This window comes from Diadema antillarum, unplaced genomic scaffold (assembly GCF_040938485.1).
Source record: "Diadema antillarum isolate AM-2024a unplaced genomic scaffold, OU_Dant_1.0 seq00001166_RagTag, whole genome shotgun sequence".
Classification (NCBI taxonomy): Eukaryota; Metazoa; Echinodermata; class Echinoidea; order Diadematoida; family Diadematidae; genus Diadema; species Diadema antillarum.
In genome coordinates, this window is record NW_027271973.1 from 310616 (window position 1) to 338491 (window position 27876).

Consider the following 27876-nt stretch of genomic DNA (forward strand, 5'->3'; position numbering starts at 1 on the left):
AACCAATGGTTAAAATGTATATAGGTCGAGTGGATTCTGTATTTGTGGGAAAAATGTGTAGGCCTAATGGAGAAAAACAGGTATCTGCTTTGAGGATGTGTTTTTCTCTGTAGGATGGAATGCCATATGTGGATATTTTTCTGGAATTGGATGTTCTGTGTGTATCAAATAAGGGAAAGGATAGACTTTCCTTCTTTTCTGTAATAGTACTGCATTGTCTAATGAAGTTTCATAGCCTTATAGAGTTGATAGAAATTAGTATTAATTTCTTTGTCTATCATTTCTGCTTGCCCTATGTCTGCCCTGGGTGTCCCAAAGTATATGTGCTTAAAAAAATTAGATACACCCTTTGTCTGTGATCACACAAAGCTGTGTGATTATCCTATACTGCCTTGCCATTGAAAATTGAGGGACGTGTAAAGGGGGGGGGGGGGAGGGGGTAGACAGTTATCTTCTTTGATTTAGCTGGCACAGATGCAGACAGCCCAGCTGCAAACATGCCGCACACTCACAAATCCCAAGCCACATGTTCAGCTACAGAGTCTGAATGGAAAGTATTGATTACTTGGTTTAAAGGGCCTAATCAATACGGACCGTGGACTCAGATCTCCCTGCCTTTCAGTGCAGACTCTGAATATGAAAGTGTAACCCCCAACCCCCTCCCACCCCCCCCCCCTCAAAAAAAAAAATAAAAAAAATAAGCACAGGTGCCAAATCACCAGTTTTCACACACGTCATTGATTTGCTCCGAATCTGGTATGGGCAGTTTGTGAACGGCTTAGCAAGCAGAGCATTGTGTATGCAAGTCAGTATGCAGATGGGTACTATATGCACATGAAAATCGTGTTTGGTTGAGCATTACAGTTCAAATGTCGCCATTCTTAGACTTGTGCTTTTTGCCTGTATCCCAACTACCTGTAGACTGAACTATCTGGTTGATTGGAGTCTGTATTTACTCTCCTCCAGATGGTCTAGAAATTGGATATGGATTTGTTTTATCAGATGTTAGCATTGATATGTCTGACTGTCAGTAGAACAATGATCAATATAGGTACACTCCCAGACATAACGGCGCTGATGATATGTTTGGTCAGTGGAGAATGCAGTTCTTGTTAAATACAGGTGTGATTTTCTATCATGTATTTTAGACCGAAAATATTGATATTGATTCTAGGAATTTTGAAAGAAGTGAAACCATATCTGTGTGATTCTTGAGGCGTAATGTTCGTGTAAAAATGTCAGAGAAACTGTTGATTTCTTAGCATGCTAAGGGCAATGTAGAATTCATCATGCTTATAACATGTGATATGATATGCAATGATTTGCACACATCTAAGAATTAATGTCTTTCAGCAGAAGAACACTATAGCAATTTACAGTTGAGACTTACAGTGCTAACAAATCTGTCATATTAGAAATGAAATGTGAGCATACCTTTGGAGAGATTGATAAATAGATGGGTAACAGATAGATAAATAGATAGATAGATGGATATATTTATACATAGATAGATGGATAAATGGATAGATAGATAGATAGATAAAAAGATAAGAGAGATAAATGGATAGATAGATGGATAGATGGATAGATGGATAGATATATAGATAGATAGATAAATAGATAGATAAATAGATAGACAGATAAATAAAAAGATAGAGAGATAAATGGATAGATAGATGGATAGATGGATATGAGATAGATGAATAGATAGATAGATCAATATGTATAAATAGATGGTTAGATAGACGGACAGATAGATAGATAGATGGATAGATAGATAGATGGATAGATATATAGATAGATGGATATGAGATAGATGAATATATAGATAGATGAATAGATAAATAGATGAATATGAATATAGATGGATAAATAGATGGATAGATAGACAGACAGATAGATAAATGGACGGATAGATAGATGAGCGAGAGGAAGGAGAGAGATTGTAACATGCATCCCAGTGAATGCTAATGTCATGCTTCCTTGACAAACGCAAAGTGTGCCCTCTGGCAAGATTCTTCTTATGGGACATCATCATCATGTTACACCAGTGGCATCATTAAGGTTAGAGGTCGGCCGTTTGCTTGAAATCTTTGCATCTCAGTTACACCAGTGAACGTTTTCCGTAAGCTGGTGTACTGCTCAACAGTTTTACATCTACTGTAGATCAATATCACTGCTTCTGAGGCCAGGCATTAAAGAGGGAAGGTAGATAGCCAAGAGTTTATGCATACTTGTTATTCTAATCAGCATGAAATACAAAGATGAGTCATTTTTCCTGAGGAAAAACATATTAATTTGAGCTTTATTTTTTTTCTTCTTGGCATCAGCATATGGATATTCTATTGTTCATAGTAGTCCTTTCTAAGTGTCATAAGTTTTATTGACAGCAGTAGATATTGACTTTATTGTTTATCACCAGAACAGGCAAAATATTGCATAAGAATTCTGCAATAAATTTTCATGGACATTGGTTTGTTGCTGTGGAAGTACATTGTCTACATACACTCTGCAAGTGTGTTGGGTCATATTTTATTGCAATGTATTTGTTAGCCTTCTGCTTTATTTATGTAACACTATATATCTTCAGTCTTATGCCAAAAGGCCCTTAATGTTATAGACTTTGTACACTATTAGGGCCCTTTTGGCATAGCAAGGGAAGTTTTTAAGGCCCTTTTGGCATAAGGCCAATGATAATATTATATATATATATTATATCTATATATATATATAGGCTATTATCTATAATATGATATTAGTCTTGTTCTCTTCTCTACTACCCTCCATATGGCTTCCTCTATTTGTCTATCTATCTATCATAATCTAATCTACTATCTCTATCTATCAATCTATCCTATCTACTCTACTTTACTTATTGCTAGTGTAGCATGATAAGCAATCAATGAATCTGTGAAAACACTGAATATTTGATCATATACTAATATCGTAAATGTGTAATGACACTTAAATTGAATATGAGTCTAGATACTTACAGTCAAACTAAGGTCATTTTCAAAAAAGCCAAATTGTCTCCAATTCTGATTCTAACATGAAATATGTGACCCAAATTGTCACATGAGGATAGTGCATGGAATATTTTGAGAGTATGGTGTTTTTTTGCGTGGGGTGTGAGGCACATGGAAGAATTTTTTTTAGTTGTTGTTTTGGTTTGGTGCAGGCGCCACACTAATTTGCCAGCCGCATATTGGAAGCTTATGATCTTGCCACCTTGTCTTATTACCCCATCGCTACCTGCACGGTAATGCCTAAAGCAGATGCATGCAGGCTTGCCGTGAAGAAAACACGGGAGGGCTATTTTTGATGCGGTGTTGATCCACGGGCCGACTCGCTGCCATTAAGCGTGGAACAATGCGCGGCGCTCAGAACAATAGCTACCAGCTCATTGGCACGGATACCAGCTCTCTGGTAGTGATGCCTGCCAGACTGGTAACAGTTAACTCCTTCCTCTCCCCCTACATCACCCCACCTGCCATGGCTTCCTGTCATCCAGGAGATGACCTTGCTGAGAACAAGTATCAATTTACAGAGCTACCTCCGTCTCATCAACCATCTCATTTTAAACATACTGCTGTACCCCATGTGTTTGCGTGTGGTTGATGAGCACGGTAAAATAAATAAAGTGCATTTACATTCTGGCTTTTTAATGATGTTTATCTGCCCAAATTCCAAGTCTAAATGATTGAGATGATTTTAGGCTTGTAATCAGGGCATTGTGTGAATAATACTGTCAAACAGAATGATCACATCCCAAACTAGGAAAGCATTGGACTATTTCTGTTTGTGAGCATAAGAACAGCATGTTTACTAGTAAGATGGAAATAATTCATTAAATTTTGTTATAAAGGGAACACCAGCTAACTCCCAGTTGAATAAGTTTTATTTGCACAGTCTGCTAGCGTTCAAGTGAAGTGCAACACTCGTTGTTCAAACTGTAACTTAGCGTAGGCCTTCAAGCTATTTCAGTACCAATAACTGAACACAACAACCAAAATCCACTAGAGAACGAAGCCAACTTTGCCACGATGCGAGATGGACAGGCTCGCTGAGGTGTAATAGTATGACGGTCCCAATGTGTCCAAGAGCTATTAAATATGATATATTATTGATACTGTGATTGAGTAATTGCTATTCTTTCACAATTGGTTGCAGGGCATTTGTACATATCAGTGAACGATAGACACTGTAACTCAGCTATGCTCCTGTACATACCTCATTTTGTTTGTGATGGCAGACAACAATGTCTGATTGCCTCACAAGCAGCATTCACCTACAGGAGTAATCAGTTTTCACATCGCGATGCAAAAATGAATTCGGTTGTTCACACGTGTTATGCAGGACAATTTATCGCAGTGTGTAGAAAAATCAAGGGGACTGATTTCTGCATTGTGATACTGATCGTGATGATTAATGATTCTTCACGTTCAACACACATGAATTGATGGTTTTCGCATTGTATTGCAAAACTCAAGTTTCAAATTTGTTATTGGGTGTATGTGATTGTGGCTGAAGACATTATGCCTTACCCTGTGGTGACATTTTCCTTCCTCTGCTTGACTGTGGGTGTTCTTTCTCTTTCTTATGTGAAACCACATACTGTAAAACCAGAAACATTCGAGACATGAAACTTTCAAGAATTGGAGTAGACTGCCTTTTTTGCAGCATGAAACTTTCGTAAATTGCCACTGGCACTAAATGCATTGTGAGGACAAATCTTCCACCATGTATTCTACTTTGGGAAATCTTGGCTGCTCTTGAAATTTGTGAGAGTTTCATGCAAACAAGAATTTCTGGTTTTACAGCAGTAAACCGGTGCATTTAAACATTTTAATTTTGTGACACAGTAGTTGTAACAAAAGACATTGATTACGCAAAATTTGTAGAATCGTAGAGAAACTCTGCCAAACGATAAATCAACTAATATTGTATCTATCTGCATGATGGTAGCCAAAAGCAGAATGATTCTTATATATTGTATGTGTATGGTAAGATGCACTACATTGTAGTTCAGTGCCCTTCAAATTTACCCCACAGTAGTTGAATTTTCTAAGGTTATGGGCACAAATCTTAATGCAAAATATTATATATTCAGTCTAGAATTGTAGGTTTTTGTATTCTTTTTGTTTCTTTGAGTACGGGCAGTTACTCAAAATGTCTTTTTCACTTTACGTTTTCTTTCTGGAGATATTTACCATGCATTCTTTGTAACTTTACAAAAGGAATGTTCAATTTTGTCATAATACAAATAATGAAAAAAAAAGAGCACACAAGGTTTTGTTGTTGGTATTTTATCAGAACTTAAAGGTAATGAATAAAAAATGTGGATTTGTATTTCCATTAAGGCCAGTGTGGGAATTTTGTTGAACCTTGTATCAGCGTTATTTCAGGCCCCTTTTATTAGATCTCATTCAGGCAATATTGCATCTTTCTAATGAAATTCCTTACTGCTGCATGAACACATACCTCTCCGTCTGGTGGGGGCTGTTCTCGATGTTGAGTGAAAACGCTATTAGAGTGGTGTGAGGTTTATTGGAAAACAAAATACGAGGGCGCAAACTGACACATTCGGAGGTCTTAATGACATACGCGATAAGAGTGTAGGAATTTTGTGCATTACAAAGTGCAGGGTAATTTGATTGAAAGTACATGAAGTATTCCCACTCTGCCTTTCATTTGACTACCCTCTAATGGCATCTGTGCTGTGATTAGATGATATTCAAATCATCAACATGTATGTCGGCTCTTAGTAAATACGATTCCATTTCACTTTTGTGAATATACCAGTCAAGTCAAATATATACACGTCAATGTCATAATAAACACACTTGAGAATGCCCACAGAGTGGAATGGCCTTAGCTCAATGATCAAATTTTGCCTCAGGTTGTTGACAGTCATGCATTGACTCTTTTTTTTTTCTTCAAAGAATTGTTCATTTTCTGCCTTCTCTTGTTCTTTCTCACTTTTGCCTTTTATTCAATCCCTAATTTACCATTCAGACATCCTGGAAACATTAGATATTTTCTTGTGCACCCCAGGCATGTTTTGACGAGGCTTGAATTAAATGTCTAGAGTACTGAAGTATGCCTAAGAGACTTGGAAATGGATGAGCATTTCATAATTTTCACCACCTAAAGACAGTATATAGAATATAGCAAATTCACTCCATGTGCACAGCATTCATTAATAGCAACATTTGATGGAACATATACAAAAGCGTCGGAACAGCAATAAAATGCTTCGTAGGTGCTGAGCATTGTTGAGATGTAAATAATATTCTTTTTATTGTGAAATGTAAGTAAATATTGCTTAAGATATCTCTGATGCTTTTTTTTTATCACTACTTTGTTAGAAGTAATTCTTTCTCATGGCATCATGCAACATTATAATGCTTTTGTGTGTGTGTGTGCTACACCAAATATTTCAGTTATACTGTGAGAAAAACAAACAAACAAAAGAAACAAACCTGGAGACAAGAGTGTTTCACATGAAGTATACAATTAGACAGTAGTTGGAATCGGGTGAGGTTAAGAACTTGATCACAGGAGTTTTGGTAGAGTTCAAAGAACTATGTTGCCATGGCTACATAAATACATCATGACAAGAATTTACTTACTTAAAATAACTGACAACTAAATGTACTAGGGATAAAGAATTACATCAGGAGTGCTTTCTTCCCAAAGGTAAAACTGTCTCTTGTTACTAATTAAAAAAGAGAAGAAGAAGAATCTTGCATTGCAGTATTAGACCAATAGCTGTCGACCTGCTTAAAGGAGCCCCCCCCCCCCATGCCTCAGTGTATTGGGGTACTGTGACCAAACAGTACACAAAGGAGTGTGGATGCATTTATAATGATGGAGGTGAAGAAAGAGTCCTCACAGTTTCTGTCTTAATTGCAGCAGTACGTCCTGCAATCCGTTTTCTTCGGGTGAAATTGATATTTGTTTAAATTGAAACGGCTCGGGTGAAGCGCGTGTGTCAAACTTGCCACATATTTATCACTTCTCACCCTTTGCTCTCGGCAGTCTCAGACAGGCTTTCTATCAAGCCGAGACTGGCCTCTCGATCGGCTCGCACCGTACTACATCCCTCGCGACTTGCAGAATTCTGCCTAAGCCTCTAAAAGTGCAGTAGGTAGTGTAATGGGCCCTTGTAAACTGCAACCATAAATTCTTATTTGCATTTTATAGCTTGGGATCCAATAATTGGCAAACATGGAAGGGGGGGGGGGGATGAATTGATTAAGGAAACACCAAGACGGAGCATTCAGTACACACAGATGGACAAATGCAGCATATTTCACACAGGATCACCATCTTCAAATTCTGCCGTCCCATAAAGGGTGTTAAGCCGTTGTCCGAATCTATTGATTCCCCTTGCCATCTCACTCTCTATGTACATTGACTCAGCGGAGTCTCAGTGATGGACCCAGATATGTACTCAGGCTTTGCATAATTCTTACTGCATCTCCGATTCCATGACAATTAATTAAGTCCGTATAATTAATCCTTCCATGCTCCAATATTTGCCCACTTTTTATTGCGCGCTGTTTAGTGGGTCATAATGGCCAGTTTGAGCGGAGGCATGTAAATAGCCGTGTGGTGATGACAGTCAGAGAAGATTGTGTAATGGCCTCCAGGAAATGATGTCGTCCCTGATCCCACACACACACACACCCACACCCACACCCACCCACACACACACATGCATCCATTCTTCCATTCTTTCTCTCCCCCCATCCTCATTTTCTTCTGTGGCGTGTGATGAACGATTGAACATTAATTATGCGATTGGCCGCACCGAGCACGACCTTGTTTGGCACTTACGTCGTCGGGATGGACGTGTCGTGATGAGCGGCGTTCACTGCCTGTTGATTGCTAAATGTAGCAGGGTACCAGGAGGAGATGTGAGATGGGAAAAAAAAAGATGCAGTCCAGATTCGATGCGAGATAGTCTGGATATTAGAACTCAATGCCATGCATAATGAGCCTCATTAAATGCGTCAAACACAGTTGGCTTTTAATTGTTATCCAGGACAGTGGCTCTGTTGGTATGGGGGACGAATTCATTTGAGCTGAAAGCCAACCCCTGCGACTGTCTCCACAAATCACGATGAATTGTTGACGTGGATCGTGTTGAGCCGTTGATCATTCGTTATTAGGATTAGACACACTGTACGGGCAAATTTCGCTTTTGGGCAGATCGTCCCAATGTGTTCGCGTAATGAATGACATTTAATCTCCCACCATACCTATCTATCATTAATCTTCTCCCTCATACACTGATTTAGCTCCCAGTGTTTGGAATTTCATTGTGATATTTTCTATTTGACTTCAGTCATCTCTGATAGGCGGCTATGAGTAAGAATATATGTAGCTCACTCATCGTGTGTAGATGATCTTAAACTCTAGGCCATCACACATGATGAATATGATCTGTGGTATGCCATGTGGTGAATATATAACATCAACAGCCCAACGCATTTCACACATTTACCCTGCCCTTGTCGAAATATTGATTTCTATTTCATTTCTCTCTCTCTCTCTACGGTATGCACATGTATAAACATAGATACATCTATTGATAAGGTGCAGTGGAAAGCTACGTCTTTTGATGTGCAGTCTACTTTATTTGTACACTTATGCTTTCGTGACATTTTAACCTTTGAGTAAAAAGATGTTGAATCACCTGATACTTATATATTCAGGTAAATTACACAGTGATGTAAATAATATGGAGTGATGGATTATACCAAGGCTTATTGTGCAACCAACAATGCAGATTCTAATTTCAATTTCTGACCAGCATTCTTAAGTCCTTATCTGGTGTAATCTATGTCAGAATTGTCATGGAGGTAAGGCCATCTTTGCACATACTGTAAAGCACAATATTTTCATGGCATGAAATTTTCGCGAATTGGAGCCGATGGTCTTTTTCGCGGCATGACATTTTCATGAGTTGCCTGGAGCTAACATTCAATGCATATGGTGTAGACAAGAACTTTTGCATGCATTTTAATTTCACGAATCTTGGCTCTCGCGAAATTCACGAAATTATAATGCACACGAACATTCCTCATTTTACAGTAGCTTCCCTTCCTGTTAGCAACTGACATTATAGATGAGAACTGACCACAGAATCATGGATGATGTGTAAAGGATGTGTAAAGGCAGGTACTTTTGGTGAATTGAGTGTTTCATATCAATCTACAAATGCTTGTTTGTACACTCAGGTATGTTACTCAACCGTACCTGCAACTTTTCACATTCAATAGGAATGTTCCTGTTTCTTTGGAAAGAAGAAACTTCATTCACTCCCTGTGGTCCTACTTTTTTAACACCTACTAATAAGGGTGTATGGAAGATGGATGATTAAAAAGAATAGATTTTTTTTTTTTTGCAAAAAAAAAAAATCCAATTTATTCATATTTACTAAATTTCATGGTTGACAGGTATGCCCAGCATATGAAATGCGCATTCAGGTGTTCAAACTTTAAAATGCTTCTTTATCCTGTCCAATTCCTATTTGAGGCACATGTAGTGTAAAAGTGGAAATATTCATGGTGTTGAAATTTTCGTGCATTTCGCGCAACCAGAAACTAGCGCAAAAATAAAAGCATGCAAATGCTTTTGCTTGCCATATGTTCCTGTACTTGATGTCTTGATTACGCGGAATTAAAAACACGCGAAACTGATCTTACCCGGCCAAGCGCGAAAAATAAGTCGCGCGAAAATATCCACTTTTACAGTATATATCATTAGTAGGATGGCTGTTTCAAACCAACTAAAATGAGCCAAGTGCTGCAGTGCGCCTCAGGATTTTAAAGGGTGTGTACAGTTCTGGTCGAGGTGAGGATTTAGCTTTTAACGTTTTGCGAGATATTCGGAAACCACTCTATGAGATGTCAAAGAGCATGCAATTCTAAGGGGTATCAAATGTTTATTCGATGAAAATCGATTTTGAAATGGCTGAGATATCCAAAAACAAGGTGAAACAAAGAGATCCTAATAAAAGGCGTGGCCTGTCGCCTTTTATTATTATTACTTTTTTGGATATCGCAGCCATTTGAAAACCAATTTTCATCAAATAAACATTGAATCCTTCTTAAAATTACATGCTCTTTCATATTTCATAAAAGGTTGCTCATTATCTCACTTAGGAATGTTCAAAACATGAATCCCCACCTCAACCAATACTGTACAGTCCCTTTAAAAACATTATGTGACATCCCCACTCATCTGGGCCCCTCCCTCCTCCAACAATGATCAGCTGTTTGTTTATCTTCATAATACAATTAGGTATATTTCGACCTGAAAATGTCGGATTGCTGGTTGGATGCAAGGCAGCAGCCATGACTTAATGTACGCCTGCATTTAAAAGGGAAATATAGCTGATAATGTCAGAGATAATTCATGTGCAAGGTTGATCTGTAATCTGCAATGATGAAAGTAACATTTGATGCTTAATGTATATCTTTGATATTATAAGACAAACAGGTCATAGACATTTTGGACAAACAGAACCAAATAGTTTTTACAGAAAGCTACATATTAATTTGTCTGATTAATTTCATGAACATTAATTCCATTACCAGCATGAAACTAGCTGTCAAGCTGCAGCATATTAGGGGAGAACCATGACAAAAAAAAAAAAAAACCAAACAAACAACAAAACACAACTTATTGAAAGTATTCTGAAATGTTCATGCAGGATTCGAACAAGAAATTTTCGTATGATAAATATCTGGATGATGTCATAAACTATCAAATCATCGTGATGAATTAGCTTAGTAATTATCCTTTGTGTACATTCCTACTAATGAGTCCATACAGTTTAGGCCATGATAATTCTAGCCCACTGTATCAATAGTATGTGAGGAATGTACAATCGACCATGAGGACTGAAACTAGTTATGTTCAGACAGTGATCTTTAACCTCGAGGATAAGCTCTATGGGGCACCAAGTGTCACACGTTTGATTTCGTTACGAAATGACTTAATTCATAATGAAATAGACCCTGCCTCACTTGGCTCCCCATAGAGCTTATCCTCGAAGTTAGCTTATCCTCGAGGTTAAGGATCACCGTCTGAACGCAACTACTGATACATATGCAGCTCTTTTGATACAAATTTACTTTGACTTGAATGACATTGGAATGTCTGAGAAAGAAAGGCAGCTCTGCTTGTTTATTATTCCACATTCATCCAAAAAGGCTTGTTTATGAGGGTTAAACATGTAATTTAAGGGTAAAGATATCAGATCTAGCTTGTTTTAAAGGTACATTTTACTGACAATGATTCAAGCTCTCCACAGACAGATGATGGAGTTCAGCAGTACACAAGCACTGCTGCTGTAAGTTTGTCTGCATTGCCGATATAACTATACAACATGATTTGTCGTCCTTATCAGTTGTATATGTGTATGGTCCTGCTCAAATTTGCACAAACTTTCCTTTTGATCCATCAGCACATTAAAGATCATTGCGTCAGAGCCTGTGGTCACATTTTCCGTTTGACCGTGGCTTCTCGGCAGACTTGGGTTCACTCAGGTCTGAATGCACCAGTCAAAGATATCTCTGCACAAGAAGAGGATGAGTCAAATCGTTGTGTACATGTTCAAGATTAGAGAAAGTACGCTACAATTCCTACTCAATTTGCCCTTGATTAAGGGCCCTAATGAGTAGTGTCAGAGTTGATATTAGCTTTCCCAGCCTTTGAGAATTGGAGGGTTAGTCAGCTCAGGTCAGTAGAGAGATCAGTAAGTGGTAAGGGTGTAGGTGGAACAGAATACATTCAAGCAGAAAAGAACAGACGCAGGCTGACAAAATGTCAAATCCTTTCATTTTTTTTCCATATTTGATATCTGAGGTGAAAGATTAAAACTTCTTTTGATACTTTCAGGGTTTCTAGATAGATGTTCTTTCGTCATTGATGCCCGCTGTCACTGATCATTTTTTTAAAAAAGAAAAAAAAATGACATGAAACCGTGATGTTGCGCATAAAGCTCTTCTTTATTATTTGCTATTAAGTTTTTTTTTTTTGAATCTACGGATGAAAAGCTGCAGCCATTTTCTTTGTTCATTGATTGTATGGCCGTTAATTATGTTGCGAGGAAAGCACTTTCTTACTCTTTCCCAAATCATTTTACACTGTATTTTTTTAAGTGCTAAGAATATCCCCTAAATCCATAGACTTGCCACAATACCATCTTATATCTACACTGTAGACATGATGCAAGTGTTCACATCAACAGCCATCATGCACAAGTCACAGATAAGTTGTGTATCTGCTCCAGAATTGGTGAGCAACTTGTGGCCAATGTGAATGCAGTAGTGGTAGAACTAGGTGACTATACATATCAAGCCCAATGGTAATTTGAATGTTGAAATAATGGATATGAACATTTATGACAAGGAAGATAGAGAGAGAGAGAAGAGAGGGAGAGGGAGAGAAGGAGAGATTGAAAAATTGGGGTGAATGAAAATGACATAAGACATATGGAGAGGGGAAAGTGGGAAGAAAACCATTTCTTGCTGAAGGTTTCAACTACAGAAGAAATGTCCATGGAAAATGAAGACTAGTTCCCTATCTTTCCCATGAAGACTCTGTTGGAGGTGCAGCTGCCAGCGGAGAAAGATAAATAATGCAGGCGTGTTTGCTGCTCCTCCTGTGTCTTACCATCCCGTATCACACTCCTCACAGCAAGACGTGAACAGCATAAAGTCGGCAAGTCCTGGTCGACTGAGAGAGAGAGGGAGGGAGCGAAAAGCAAGGGAGAGAGAAAAGGGGAAAGTGAGCCTAGGAGATGTCGGTGGATACCTTGCATGCACGGCGGACTGTTCATCTTATTGCGGCCACCAGGGAGCTCCTTCTGATACATATGACACTTGCTGGAAGTATGTGGGGGGGGGGGGTAAAATACAGAAAGCACAGCACTGTAAGTGATAATTGGTGGAAGCTGTTGTCGACCACTCTCAATGCAAACATGCAGTGCACACACTCACATTATTCATGTATCCAGTTCTCCTACGTAAGGAATAACTTATCCATGCATGCCTATGAAATCTCATCTTCTTCCACACCTACAATATGATTAAGAGCTCATTATTTTGACTTGTGACATGCGGTCATTTCTTATCTAGTATGAATCTATTCATGTTAAAGAACTTCCACATGGCTTGGTATACAGGGGCAGCTAACTTTGAAGGTTGGTATTATATCAATAGAGTAGCCATCCTGCAGTTGCTGGTAATGTCTCTGCTCTTTTGTTTTACTCGTGGTGTTCTTCAACAATTCCCTCTTGAGGGATCTTCATCCAAAATTACCTCCATCCTATTAAGGTGACTCCCTAAAGTTCTCTTTGTCTTCTCACCCCTGGCAGGAAATTTGCCCCAACTTGATGACCACTGAGAAATCAGGCTTGGCTCCGGTCGAGTCAGTGCCATTGTCAGCAAGGCAGATGTCCATGCCCAGTCCGTGGAACTGAAGAGTGCTCCTCCAGGAAGGAAATAAGGTGAGGTCCTCACCCTTCCCCCCACTTTATCTGTGTCAAGGGGGTGCGGACAGGTGATGAGCAGCACCCCTGTCTGGGTGTTATTATGTTCCCTACCTGTCTCAGCCACTTTCCTCTCCAGGGCTCAGAATGACACAAAGCATTATTTTGGTACCAAATTTGGTGCACTTCGGGAGGCATTATTAGGTGAATTCACATTTGAAATACCATGGGATTAAATACCATGGTAATTCGTTTGCACCAGTCTCATTAGCAAAATACCGTTGTAATAGAAAATGTGGTAAATCCAATCACTGAGTACTGTTCTCAGTCGTGAAACACCATGGTATTTGTAATAAGCACTGCGCATGGGCGTATCTCCCACGGGAAAAAGTATGTCAGGTCAGGTGAGAATACACCAGTGTAGGAATCGGTGGTATTATGCTGCGCGATTCACACACAAAGCTCACATGGATATCTCATGCAAAGTTTGAATTACCGCCCTAAATACCATGGCATTTTGGCATGTGCTTTGTGGTGTACTTTGTGGTATACTTTGTGGTATATTTTCATTCATTTCACAAATTACCACATACTGCAGTATTTCACCGCCACTGTGAATGCCCGTAATGGCACAAATAATGTGTATCAATATGTAAATAATTGCTACAGTCAAGGACGTAGGAAGATGTGAATGAAAGTGGTGCAGCCTTCTAGCAAGTGGCAGGTGTATGTCAGTTTTTACAAACAACAATCTCTACCACATGACATTCATGATTTGACGTGACAATGAGCAAATGAGGTAAGGTTGTTGTTCACATTGCTTAAATGGAACTATAATCCTCGAAACAACGAAAGTAAAAGAAGAACTAATTTGTCAAAGCCACATGTGTCTGGTCGAGCAATTTTGGGGGAAATTTGATGGTTTTTGTGAGCCAAGTTGGTTGTATTTCACGCAACCCTTTGAATGGCAATTTCATCAGCATATGATAAGAGAAGTGATGGTGGACGTGGTGAAGTGGATTGAAGCTTCAAGCAAAACGGAGGTGAGAGAGAGAATTAACATAGTGGTTTTATACGCTCCCGAGAATGTCAGAAATCTATTGATTCTTTCTACCCCCGAAAAGTTGGTATTTGAGATAAAACAGCGGGGAAAGCTCTTAAAATGCTGAAGGAAGATAGCGTGTAGTGGCGAGGAACACAGCTGCTGCGGATATTGATTGGTTTGTAGTTTGGATAATCAAAAGCTTCATGGCCTCCACTTTAATGTGTGCGAGTTGTGATAATCAAACGCTTTACGACGTGCAGTAAGCACCATACGTTTTTGTTTAGTGGATGATAAAGATAGGTAATGGCGAATTAAAGAAGTGAAGAAATAGAAGAATACTGAAAGCAAACAGAACTGTAAGGTGCTATAAAACCCCAAGGAGATCGACTAGGCGCGTTTGTGGATAATTGAAAGGCATGTCATTAAAGATAGAGAATAAGATGATGATGTTGGCCCTGTTGCCCACGAGATGACGCGTCTCGAGGAGGAAAAAAAAAGGAGCATCCTCCTCTCCTTGTGGAAAAATCCTGGCTGGAAGTCTTGTAAGCTGCCAAGATAAGAGGGGGAAAAGACTACAGATCAATATTACAGGAGACATCATCCCGCTGTTGAGTAACTCTATACACGGGGAGTGATCCCTATGGCTGGTGATACACGGCAACGCTTTTCTGATTTCCCATCATGGATACACGCTGGACGCAGAACATATGAAATTTAGATTGCATTTCACAGACTCGAGTCAATGTATGCGCATCATGCAAGCACGGGGGAAAAAGATGCAAATAGCTACATTCCAGTGCCAAATTGTAGAGGCCTTAGAATTTGCAAGGACATCTGTTAGTGAAGAAAACAAAACAGCAATAATATAGAGGAGGTAATCTAAAGTAACCAAGCTAGATTCTTGGGTAAATTAAATCCTTAATCATGTGTCACCGTTCAGCGATTCTTCAAAAAGTACTATGTAGATATTGACAATGGTCACCATTTTACAGTACTGCTCCTTCATTGTGGGGGTATGCACGAAGACAGAATTTCAATGGTATGTTTATAATGATAATAATACTAAAAAAAATGTCCAGCAGAGTTTTGAAAAATTGTCCTCCCTCAAATAGCAAATTTGGTAACTTTTTCACCTCATCCAGTGAGTCAACTATCATAGCAGCATAACAAGAAAGTTGTAGATATCACATCAACAACTTTAAGCAGTGATATGCAAATTTATTGTTTATATTTTCCAACTTCTCAGTTTCTCCTTTCCCTGAAGTCCTGAGTAAGATGCACACAAATTGAGGCGCTCCACTATAGGAAAATTTTGTGTTTATTCACCTTGCCTAATGTCATCAGTCACGTTAGCTTTTGGGCATTTGTGGAAAGTTTCTGACTCGAAAGAAGTGAAATGAAGAGGAAAAGGGATAACATTAAGTGTAGATATCTTGAAATATATGTGTATGTTTCACTAAACTAATTAAACTTACTAAAATGTTGTAGAATAGTTTGTTTTATCTACTTTGCCTAAGATCTTGATTGGACACATAGTTTTCTAGTGTAAGATCTTGGATGGACAAACGTATAAAGTGTTCAAATCTTTAAATGCCACTGCTTTGTGACAATGAAGTTGAGGTAGAGCTTCAGTATCTGTGTATGTTGTTTCATAGACATATATGTAGAATAATACGTTTGCACAAGTGATGAACAGGGGACTGAGGTTTCTGTCACAGTTTTAGATTTGTGCTATCGTCATTCAAGTTGGGAATCATTCAACGAAATTTGATCTGGACATGAAATTAGGATTGACATTTTAGAGTTTCACATAGCACATGAGCTGAAAATCTGGGATTAGTGACATGACATTGATATAGTGTGGTATTAAGAGACCCATGTATTATTTCTCCTCTCTATGATCTCAGCTCATGTTGCAAAATTGTCTATTTTTCTGATTTCTTTTAAGCTGATGAGTCTAAAAAAACCAGATAAACCAACAACACAAAAACAAACAAAACATGGACCAAGAAGGAAACACATTAAGATCAAAAGCATGTGCCAAACTGTTCTTATGGTGCTATTACAAAGATTGGCTTTGTTCATGGAGAGGGTGTCATTATCTCATTTTTTTTTTTTGTATTACCTTTTAACTCCATATAATGTCTGTGATACACATAACATTCACATAGAATGTAAACAACTGCAATGTTGACTGTCATGGGAAAAACTGAGAACACACTGTCATTTTCCCTTCTTAATGGAATTATCTACTTTTATTGCCTCGCTTTGCCACTTTCTCCCTGTACTCTAAGCCCCGACTAGTTTGGAAAGGCTAGGCCATGTTAGACTAACGATTGTGCCGTGTTTACTCAAGCATTTTTAGATGCTACATTCTCAGGGGTTATCGCCAAGGTTGACATTGATGGAGAGAGTTGGTGAGATTTCAAGCACGTGATGGAGTTTATTGATATCACATCGACCTGGCTAATTGAAGTCTTTTGGACAAGGGCCTGTTAAACACGTCACATTTGCATCTTGATTGCTCACCGTGAAAGAGGCAACGCTTTGAAGGAACCAGAAAAAAAAAGCACTCAGCTTTCCTTCAGTTAGATTGCTGTGTGTGTTTAAGGTTTGTGCATAACCTTTTTTGTAGTAAAATCTGCCTTGAATATATGTGGGGAAAAAAAATTTGCGGAGTCTCATATGACATCATCTCTGAAGGATATTATGAGTTTGTGCAAGTTCTGTGAATTCGCGCTGAATAGGGATCAGGGTTGGAGCCTGTAACTTGTGCTTTGTGTCTGCATACATAATGGCCAAAAGATGCTCCTCCTGCGAACTCCTCATCCATCATTTGTGGGTGCTGTTACATCATGTTTTCCTCGCTCTGAATATAAATTGTCAAGGATGCTCTGCATGTGTATTAGAGATTGATTGTGTGTGTGTGTGTGTGTGTGTGTGTGTGTGTGAAAGAGAGTGTGTGTGTTTGTGTGTGTTTTTATGTGAGAAAGAGTGTGTGTGCATGAGTGTTTGAGTGATAGAATAACCTTCATTTTCTTGCTTTTATTTCTTGTCAAATCAAATCTAAGATTTTACATAGCTGATCTAGCCATCATATAGTGACAGAAAAATCTGTTTTTTACACCCCCCCCCCACTTTGTCCTTGTGACAATTTTGTTAGGCATTACCATTATGCTCAAATATCCCACCACACCCTTGCACTATTACTTGTACCAGCCTATGCCGTATCAATTGCTATAGTTGTCTGTTTAAAACTATTGCGGTGGAGACAATTTTTCATTCTTCATGATTGTATACTGTTATCAGGACTTACAGTACTAGTTTATACTATTGTTTTACCCTTACACAAAAATTGGTTGTGTATCATGGATGGCCTATTACCATCAAATCAAAACAACTTCTTTTGTCTTGTGCTGAGATTTAAACATCTATACTGAAGTAGTGTGATCTTAATTCATGGAGGGGGAGGGGGTACATTACTGCTCTAAGCAGCAGAAAGATACATTAGATGTTTGTGGTATGCTTTATCTGAGCCTGAGAGCCCTTTCACATTGGCAAATAAATCATATGAATCATGTGTTTCTCCCAATCATGTTTCTTATAATCATATTTGTCCAATATCTCTTTTTATTGAAGTAAGCTGCCAGTATGGGGATGCGTTTCACTGCTTAGATACAGCATAGCTCTAAACATGCTTTTCAGAAATGGGATTACAAACAATTTCTTCTTTCTTTTAATCGAGTGTGAAGCCTCTGTAACACACTGGTATTAGATTTCATTATCTGGCTGTTTGAGTGTATGAGCTCGTCTGCAGTGAAGGGCATAGAGTATACAAATCCTACCCTGATTATTGCTTTTGATACATTATCAATCACTTTGACCCACATCATATTTTCTGCTCCTACGCATCTTCTGTAGGGAATTGGCGCTCCATGAGGTAATTCCCTCAGGTTTAATGGACCAATCATTGTGTTTCACTCTGCAAATTTAGTCATTTAAAGAAAAGGACGTGGTATTGAATATTTTGTTGAGGGGAGGCAGAAAGAGTGATATGCTATTGATTCATTTCAGAGGAACTTGAAAATTGAAATTGGTCATTGAGAGCTTGTGAAGTTTGCATTAATTTGTAAATAATAGAGCCATGATCATTATTACCCTTGACCTGAACCAAGTAGAAAATATTTAATTTACAAAAGTTGGTTTGAATTTTACAAATGCACAATATTGCTTATTATCAGAAAATTAACAATTTCAGGTCATTGCACAATATGGTCATACAAATTTTGAAATACATGTAGGACCTATATCAGTTGTACTTGCTCGATGTCATTTTGCATTACATTAACCATGAATTAAAAGCAAATTTGTACACACATATACACAGAATGAAAGCCATACTCATTAAGTCTGTATAATAATATAGGCCTACATAATGAATTATAAATAGGTGAATTACTTAATCGTTGTGTAAAATATGTGGAAGGTCTGGGATTTTAAATCAAAGGCATACCTGCTTTGTAGCCATGTTTGAAATTAAGCATGATGTCCATACCTCAAAAGTTGGAGTTAACAAAATACTTCTTGTTGAATTTCATTGATGCTTCGTCTGGCAGCATTGTAGATGTTCAGAATTTTAGATGAACTAGAATGGTACTGTGCTCACAAGTCATTTATGAACCATGGTTATGACCTGGGCACTAATCCCTTCACACAAATTACAAGTGTCTATGGCCAATATTAATGTCAGAGCAGTGTTACAGAGCTGAAGACTGAATATTCTTTGTGTCTTGAATTTAAATGTAATTGTAAAAAGTCCCTCAAAACACACTGAATTTCTGCATTGTTTGCACAGAAAAATGTGAAGCAAATTTCAATGTGATTAGCTATGTTTATGTGTGAACTGTTGCCTCCAGTATGCACAGTGTCAAAGCCAGTCAATTCCGACAGACTACAGAGGAGATGGGACAGGTGTATGAGGGCAGCAGACAAGGCAGCAAGCTTGCATCTGTCATTGACCATCAAGGTTCCATTTAACCCCCTCGCGGCTACTGTCTCAAAGTTTACATTGCTCTTTGCACATTATGGTCCTCCTCTAGCCACAGGAGGGTTAAGATGCTTTTCCTCCTTGACCCTGTAACCCCCCCCCCCCCCCCCCAAAAAAAAAAGTGTTTCTTTTTTCTTCTTCACAACTGTGTGACAAGCTGCTCATGTCTTTTTCTGTATTACAGCTAAAGCGCATAAGAATAGAAAGGAACCATCTACTCTGATGAATTCCTTAGTGCAATAGGGAGGTATTGTTATCATTATAAATTTTTGAAATTATCTTGATGTTTAATGGAACTACCGAAGATAACAATTTTTGTGAATTATCAATTTTCAGCCTTAGGAACTGACCGAAACTTCTTGGAAATTAGATTATGATGGCTGTTGGGGAAAACGTATTTTGAAAAGATATTTGAAGAAGATGAAATATATTTTTCATTAACATAATTGAAATGCATAGTGTCCATGTGTGTTGTTCTCTTTTGTGCAATAGTGGGAGTTGAAACTGAAACCTATTTCATTTGCCTTGCAAAAATAGATGAGATGGCGATCTTGGAGTCCGATAACAGTCGTCATGGAAACCATCTTGAAGATATCAGTCATGGTCACTTGTTGCTTGACATTGTTAGGTAATGCGATTCTTTGCAAGGTTGGGATGGGTAGCCGTCTGAAATGTTCTGATGCAAATTAGTGAGGATTCAGTATATCTGATGGTTTCTGATGAAATACTTGAGTCTCGTGAGATGAATAGTAAATAATGGCAAAACGTATCAAACCTTGTAAAATTTCAGAGGGTCATTTGCTTCATGATGAGAGCTTGTGTGCTCTTGCAGTCAAATATTGCAGTTTTAGGAAACTACAGACTTTGTGGTTCAAGTTGTCAAATAAGCGTTCCACAGGAACGTTCACCTCAGAAAACTAGCAAATTTGTGTCCCATGACTTCTTTCCTGCACTATATTTCTGCTTCACTTCCTGTGACCAAAAGTGACATTTAATTTGTAAGTTTCCAGCTAGCCATTGAGGCTATATTATATACAGTACATTACTGCCTAGCAGCATGCAGTGTGATAAGCCAAGAGCTCCTAGACGTTATGTTGGAAAAAGAGCAGAGCAGTTTTGTGAAGTGCACCTACAACAGTCTTGATTTTCATTATGATACGATTGGAAAAGGGTCAAAGTCAAACAAATTCTGAAGTCATGGTACATTGTATGCTGCTGTCAGAATAAGCTTAAAGGGATGGTACAGTATTGGTGGAGATGAGAATTGGGCTTTTAACTTTTTGCAAGATACCGAGAAAATACTTACGATATAGTACAGAGCATACCATTTTAAGAGGAATTCAAAGTTTATTTGATGAAAATTGGGTTTGGAATGACTGAAAGATCCAAAAACAAAGTAAAACAAAGCGATCGTAATAAAGTATGGGTCCCACGCTTTATTAGAATCGCTCTTTTTTGGATATCTCAGCCATTTCAAAACCAATTTTCCATCAAATAAACGTTGAATTCCTCATAGAATTACATGCTCTGTCATATTTTATAAGAGGTTTCTCATTATCTCACCAAAAAATTTTAGAAACCTGAAATTAGGTCTTAACCAAAACTATATGATCCCTTTAAAGATATCAATTTGAAGCATGAGTGGAAACGATAAAGCCTGTCACTCAGGGTTTGAGATCTTTCAAGGTCAAGGAACCTAGTCTTGGTCATGAGATTCCAATTTTAGAAAGCTTTCTTAGGATCACGATTGCAGGAGGTTTATATTAGGGAGTTGCTGTCTTCTCAACCAGTAAAGAGAGCAAAGATACCAAGCATGAATCTCCAGACATGCATTCCCACCCTCCTTGACCTATAATTGAATGACAATCACAATAAGGCCATCTAGTCTCTGTATCCAATATGCTGCTGTAAACACTGCATGGCCACATCTTGAAACTCACTAATGCTCTTATGATAGTAATGATAGTTGATATTTATATAGTGCTTTTTCCAGTGGATGCAAGGGCTCATCAAACATTACTTTGGTGACGTAAAGTTGTAGTGCCCTTTTCTCCATCGACATTTGTGCTGTTGTAATGACAAAGCAATGAGCTGTTATGAGTACTAGATGCCATCTGGTAATGTTGATTATAATCTTGTGTATGTGAAATGGGTGGGGGGGGGGGGGGGGCTTCCATGCTGTCTCTGGGAAGATTGGATGCTAAGCAAACATGACGAAGACCCCATTATCGTGCATATTCTGTCCAATGCCGACAAAACATTAAGATGTAAAGTGATGTTTTGCAATGTGCGTGGCAGAGTATGTATCGGAAATACTTGATGTGTTATCGGATCAGAATCAGAAGGGAGTTAATGGTGTATGAATTCTGATGACGTAGGCTCTTCTTCATATGTTTTTCTTGTTTTTTGCGTGTGTGCGTTTCTGTGTCTGTGATGTTTTTAGATGATAGATTAGGGTGTTAACCTGTTGAGGACAAATCCCAAGTACAATGTATACTTGGGCAAGTGTCTATGGGAAATGTGTGTTGTAGCAAAATCAGTCCATCTCAATGGGTTACATGTAAGTTACCTTCTTGCTCTAAAAAGGTGCCACTATAGGGCCAAATAATTAGATTTATTGACCATGTTCTTTTATCTGGCAAAAAAAAAATGTCTCAGCACTTCACAGTCAGAAATTCCTGTCAGTACCAAACCCTGTCATCACGTTTCACATGGGTTTTGTGTTTGAGATTACTGATATGATCTGCATTCTTCTAAAAAGCAAATACCATACTAATAATGAATTTTCCAGTATTGTTTCCTCATGAAGGTATTCTGCGCCAGTCACAAAGCTTTCTAGAGGTTTGCCCGAAGCATGCTATGTTTGCTGATAATGTATGCTAGACAAGTTCCACCAACAGAAAGGGCAGTGCTACAAGGCAGTGAAATAAAAGGGTCATCTTTGTGGCTTTTTTGGGCCAGAAGCAGCCTGTGCTATGAATAAATCATAATATGTGCTTTCCAGAGTTTCCTCTTAGAGATCAATGTATGATGAGGATTGGTAACTATCCTGAAACCATGAGCTGGGAGAAAGCAAAACAAAAATGAAGCACCTGGCTTGATAGCAAATAGCATTCAGGTAGACTGAGGCATTCCAGTGTCCCTTGCCAAGGTGCAAACTGCTCTCTTCAGGCTCAGCTTTCATCATAAGTTCAACCGAGGTCAACTTTCCTCGGCCCCACCCTAAATTCCAGTCATGCTTTTATCCCTGCCATTTTCCCCACTCCATTTGTCACAGTTTCTCTGGGCGTCTGCCACGGTATTATCACCGGTCTTTGTAAAGTTCGCACCTGGGTGCGCCCCTGCCCCATCAGTGGGGTGGGTCAAGGGTGAGAACCATGGGATTGGGTTAATAATTCGCACATTCTTTGGGGATTCAAGGGGGGAGCTGGGAGCAATGTGTGGAACTTTGGAAGGAGGAATGGTGAGATTTGATTTGTATTGAAGTGACCCCGTTCCGCAGCAACCCTTTCAAAACTGGCTCTCTTCCCTTTCCACCTACAGAAGTTCAGGTAGACTTGTTGATGTTACTCCTCCACAATGCCATGATGGGGATCTCCTCAGTTCAGATGGATAAAGCGAAACAATTGTGAAACTCGTCCCCTCTGAGGAACCCCTCCCCCTTGACTCGCGTGGGATCAGTTGTCACGTGGTATTGTTTTTATTCTCGGGTCAGAGTCGCAGCATAGAATTCAAGCTGCTGTTTTTCAAAAGTACAAACAAGCCTTTGAGAAACAACAAGCCAGAGATCTATCTCTTTTATTTTCTTCCGTCACATCCTTTTGTTGTTTTTCTTTGCATAATTTTTTGTTGAGATTACAGGAATAAAAGTCTCTGGATTATATAAGGCATGTTTACTTGATTTTTTTTTTTTTTTTTTTTTTGGGGGGGGGGGGGGGGCATTACACCACTTCAGGTATATGCATCAAAATTTAAGGAATATGAACTGTTCATCTGGCTGTAAATAGGCCTATCCAGTACATTTCGGCATCTGGAATCCATTTTGAGTATAGGTCCTATTAGTTGTTACAATGTGTGGCAAAATTCAAAGAAGCTCTTCTGATTCTTCTAAGATTCGTTGTCTTAAAGATGTAGGCCTACATAGGATGTGAATATATTAGTAAACCAATCTCTTACTTATACCTGCCAATGCAATAACAAAAGTTACACATGTATTCTATGTGTTTATTTTTGGCATAATTGACCAGTTTACTGGTATCATCAAATTGCATACATAGCCAAATCAACAGAAGCTTGATATTGACATGTAGTCAGAGGGCTTGTCTGTGACTTTCCTAATGTAGCTGCAATGAGTGCTTGCAAACCAGATTTGAAATAAGGAAAGATACATGAGAGAAATAAATTATTTTAAAGTCACTACAATTGTAAGTCTGCAAGGAAATATATATCTGAATCTTTAAATACCCTGGAAGGCAGTGTTCTCGTGTGATGTAGAACTCTCATTCCTCTGTCTTTGTATGTTTGCCATAAGCTCTCTTTTGAATTTTGTGCCAGAATAATTTACATGAATGCTATATTTATAAGAGAATGAAGGTAGAGATGTGTTCAAGAGCATTTTTTTTATCTGTTGACATAATGAATCTAAAAGAATTCACAAGAAGACTTTAATTAGCATGAATTCATGGTATTATTGTTTATTTTCCTCACTCACTTGAATGCCCCCCTCACATACACACTTATATATTCACACTCAAACAACACATAACTGACAGACTGAAGAACCTTGAAACTTCTGCGACATGAAGCTAAAAAGGTGACAAATTCCTCATGCCGCAAATACATCAAGTTCCGTTGCGCATGTCTAGCTCGTTTTCAGGGCACAGGATAAGTAATAGCCTGTGGATTTATTGTATTAAAAATTGATGAAAGTCTCATAAATGTAATATTCATGTACCTAAATCCATATCCATTGTCTATTTATTTATTTTTTTCAGTTTATCCTGTGATTTTATCAATCTAGCTTGTGATTTAATGCCTTGAATTGAGACTACTGTCAGGCTGCAGCTGGGTCAGCATGGCTTTTGTACGGAAGACTTAGACTCTTTTCAGGCTGTTCAAATTTATCTCAAATCCCCCGAGTGACAAGAGCTTTCTTCCTTGCAAATTGGCCTGTGAGCTGCGTGATATTGAAATGCAGTAATCCGATAAACCAGAAAAACATCTCACTAATGCACCAGAAAGGAATAAAATGAGGCAGTGGATTTAGGATTCTTGAGGTATAGTATTGCAGAAAAAAGAGATGGGGATAGAGAGAGACAGGAAAAAAAAAAAAAAGATGTGAAGTAGTTTAGGATTATTCTATTTTTGTTCTCATTATCGGACTTATTGACCACCTCTGCGACGGGATGCCAATACTGTGATTACCATGCAATCTAGATTAGCAACCTGCAGGCGAAATCAATGTTTTCTGCTAAAGCTGAAATAACACATTCCCCACAGTGGAGGGCTGCGAACTGGCAGACCAGGGAAAGACAGGTAGGAAGAGGGGGACACTATAGCGGCAGAGATAGATATACAAGCGAGATATTGAGCACAGCTCTCCCTCTAGTTGATGAGAATAGGACAAGAGATGACAAAAAGGGGGGGGGGGGATGGGTGTGTCAATTAGAATGAAAAAAGAGCGTGTAATCCAAACTTTGGAATAATATTAATCTGGTAGATGACTACTTGTAGTCTGTACTTGGTTTATTTACTTGACAGGTGACACTGTCATCGGGATAGTAGGTTTTGACAGAGTTGAAATATTAAAATGCCTCCTTTGCTGATAAAAATGAAAGATGATTTTTGTTTTCTCTAGATTTCCTCGGTGCTGTTTAGGTTCTTACTATATTTTTCATCTGCAGATTACATTGTTTTATTGCTCCTACCTTTGTGAGAATATTACAGTATGACTAAGAGTTCATTATGTGTGTAGATATATACAGAAATGTTTATGATATATTATATCATAATGTGCATTTGTTTTAATTTGAGCATTGTAAATCTCCCTTGGTGCTTTGCTCATACATATTCATGAAATGAAAATACAGAAAGGCAATAGAACAGAAGCCATAGAGCGATATGCATATATTTTAATCTGAGCATTTTAAATCTCCCATGGTGCTTTGCTCATACATATTCATGGAATGAAAATGCAGAAAAGACAATAAAACGGAAGCCATAGAGCGATATGGAGAAAGGGTATAGGGAGATGGATATAATAAGAGCAAAAGACAAAGAGAAAGAAAAGAAAGGGAGATAGGGATAGAGTGTGTGTGTGTGGGTGCCAGCATGCAATTGTTTATTTCCGGTGAATGCTTTTTGAGACTATTGGTTGTAGATCACCAGTGTCATATTGAAACTATCATTTGGTAAATGTATGAGCCCATGGGGTAAGAGTGATAGGATGTTGTGTGAGGATGATGGACAAGCCCAGAATGACCGGTCAGACTCATATACACACTCGGCCTGGTCAGGCAACCCTCACAGTGGTGTCAGCAACGAGTAAAGACGGTCGCATCCGTTAACGAGTGCACCCCCGTAATGCCGTGTCAGTATGAGGTAGTCTTCACTGATCATACATTCACTTGAGGAGGTAGGAAGAGGGAGAGAGTGAAAGGGACGGAGCGAGTGGGAGGCAGTGAGAGAGAGGAAAAGAGTTGGAGAGAGACGGGAAGAGAAGAGACCAGGAATGTAAGCCTGTCCTGTGTGTACTTGACTGTGCATTGAGACGCTGTGTGCACTCGCCGCATCGCTGTGTGTTGTGGCGTGGCGACGTCTGCTTGCTCATTGTGCATAGTGACACATATACAAGCTGGTTGCTGCTGCGTAGCGGGCCATAAAACGTGTGAGTACCTCTTTCTACCCCGTCAACGTCTTGTAGAGCACCCCGAGACGGCTGTTGTCGAGACGTTGTGAATTTTGGCCGGAGTTTTTCCGTTCCTGGGACTGTTCCAAATCATGGGATGTTGTGTTGGGAGGGCCACTTGAGCAACCTTAGCTGCACGTTGGTGATATCTCAATTCATTGCCTGCCTGTTAGTGATGCACAGATTGGTGGGACAGTCCATTCTTAGCAGAACTGTGAGTATAAACTCTTCCCATTCTCATTCTCCAGCTGGGTTGTGAGCAGGGAAGATGGTGGGCAAGGCAAACCTTCATCTACTATCTAGATCCCAAAGCATCCAATGTCACGGTTGCTGTTTCCAAGAATGTGCTACTCTATTGTATGCCATGTGTTTGTATGTGTGCTGTCATGCATAGTATTGTGCGCAGGATTTTATCATCCCCTGAAACAGTCGGCGTAATCTAGTCACTCACATGTGAGTAATGGTTTGAAAGGGCCATAATTTCGCCGGCTACCGATGCGGAAAACAAACATTATTCAAATCATGATGGAAATGGAGAAAGGAGAGGTGCATGCCATGGTGATGATGGTGATGGTGATGGTGATGTGCAGACCACAGGAGCATCGCCGTAACAACCACACTAGATGCGGTGTGCCCGTCCATCTGTCCCCCCCACATAAGTAATGCCTCCACTCCAGCGTGTCTCGCCTCCTCACACTGATGCCTGGAACGCATCTATCACACAGTGCTTGGCATTCAATTTTCCAAACAGATTAGTTTGGCTCAATTCTCCAAGGCACTTTATCATGCCTCTTTCCTCTAAACTGCCCTTTCTTTGTACAGGGCCTGTGAATCAACTCCCACCCTCTTTCTTTTCTTTTTCTTTTTGTTGGGGAGCACTTGGGGGGGGGGGGGGGAGGAGGCAGGAGAGGGGTGGTAGAGCCCAGAGGCAGTGGAAGGTTTCTATATAATAAAAACACAGTTATGATGAAGTGTAGGAGTAAAGCAGATTGACTAAGAGGCGGACCAAGTCAGTGTATGAGAATGGCAGTTTTTTTTTTTCTTTTTATGTTGACTAAATGACGGCTCACTGAACTGTACGTTTGTGATGTCACATATCGAAGAATAACCAGTCACTCATTTTTTTTTCTCAAGACCTTGTGCCAGGTGCTCAGATAGATGGATAGATGAGATGAATGGATTTATAGATAGATGGATTAATAAATAGATTACTAGAAAGATAGAGAAAGATAGCTCTTTATAGAGGGGGAGAAAAAATAGCTGATAATGGACACAAAAATAAAGCAAATATCATTTTTACACCACTAAATAAACTCTTGTTCAAACTCCAGAGGTTTTGCATTCCTGTGCCATGCATACTATCAACA

At 39.0% G+C, this 27876-nt stretch overlaps 1 long non-coding RNA gene across 1 annotated transcript in view; it reads left to right on the top strand.

Moving 5' to 3' along the window:
* LOC139744403 (uncharacterized) overlaps positions 1–27876 on the top strand; it is a 133646-nt gene that overhangs the window by 61411 nt on the left and 44359 nt on the right. The window contains exon 3 of the long non-coding RNA XR_011711824.1: positions 13397–13528. This is a non-coding gene — a long non-coding RNA (uncharacterized lncRNA). The remainder of the gene's footprint in view (positions 1–13396; positions 13529–27876) is intronic.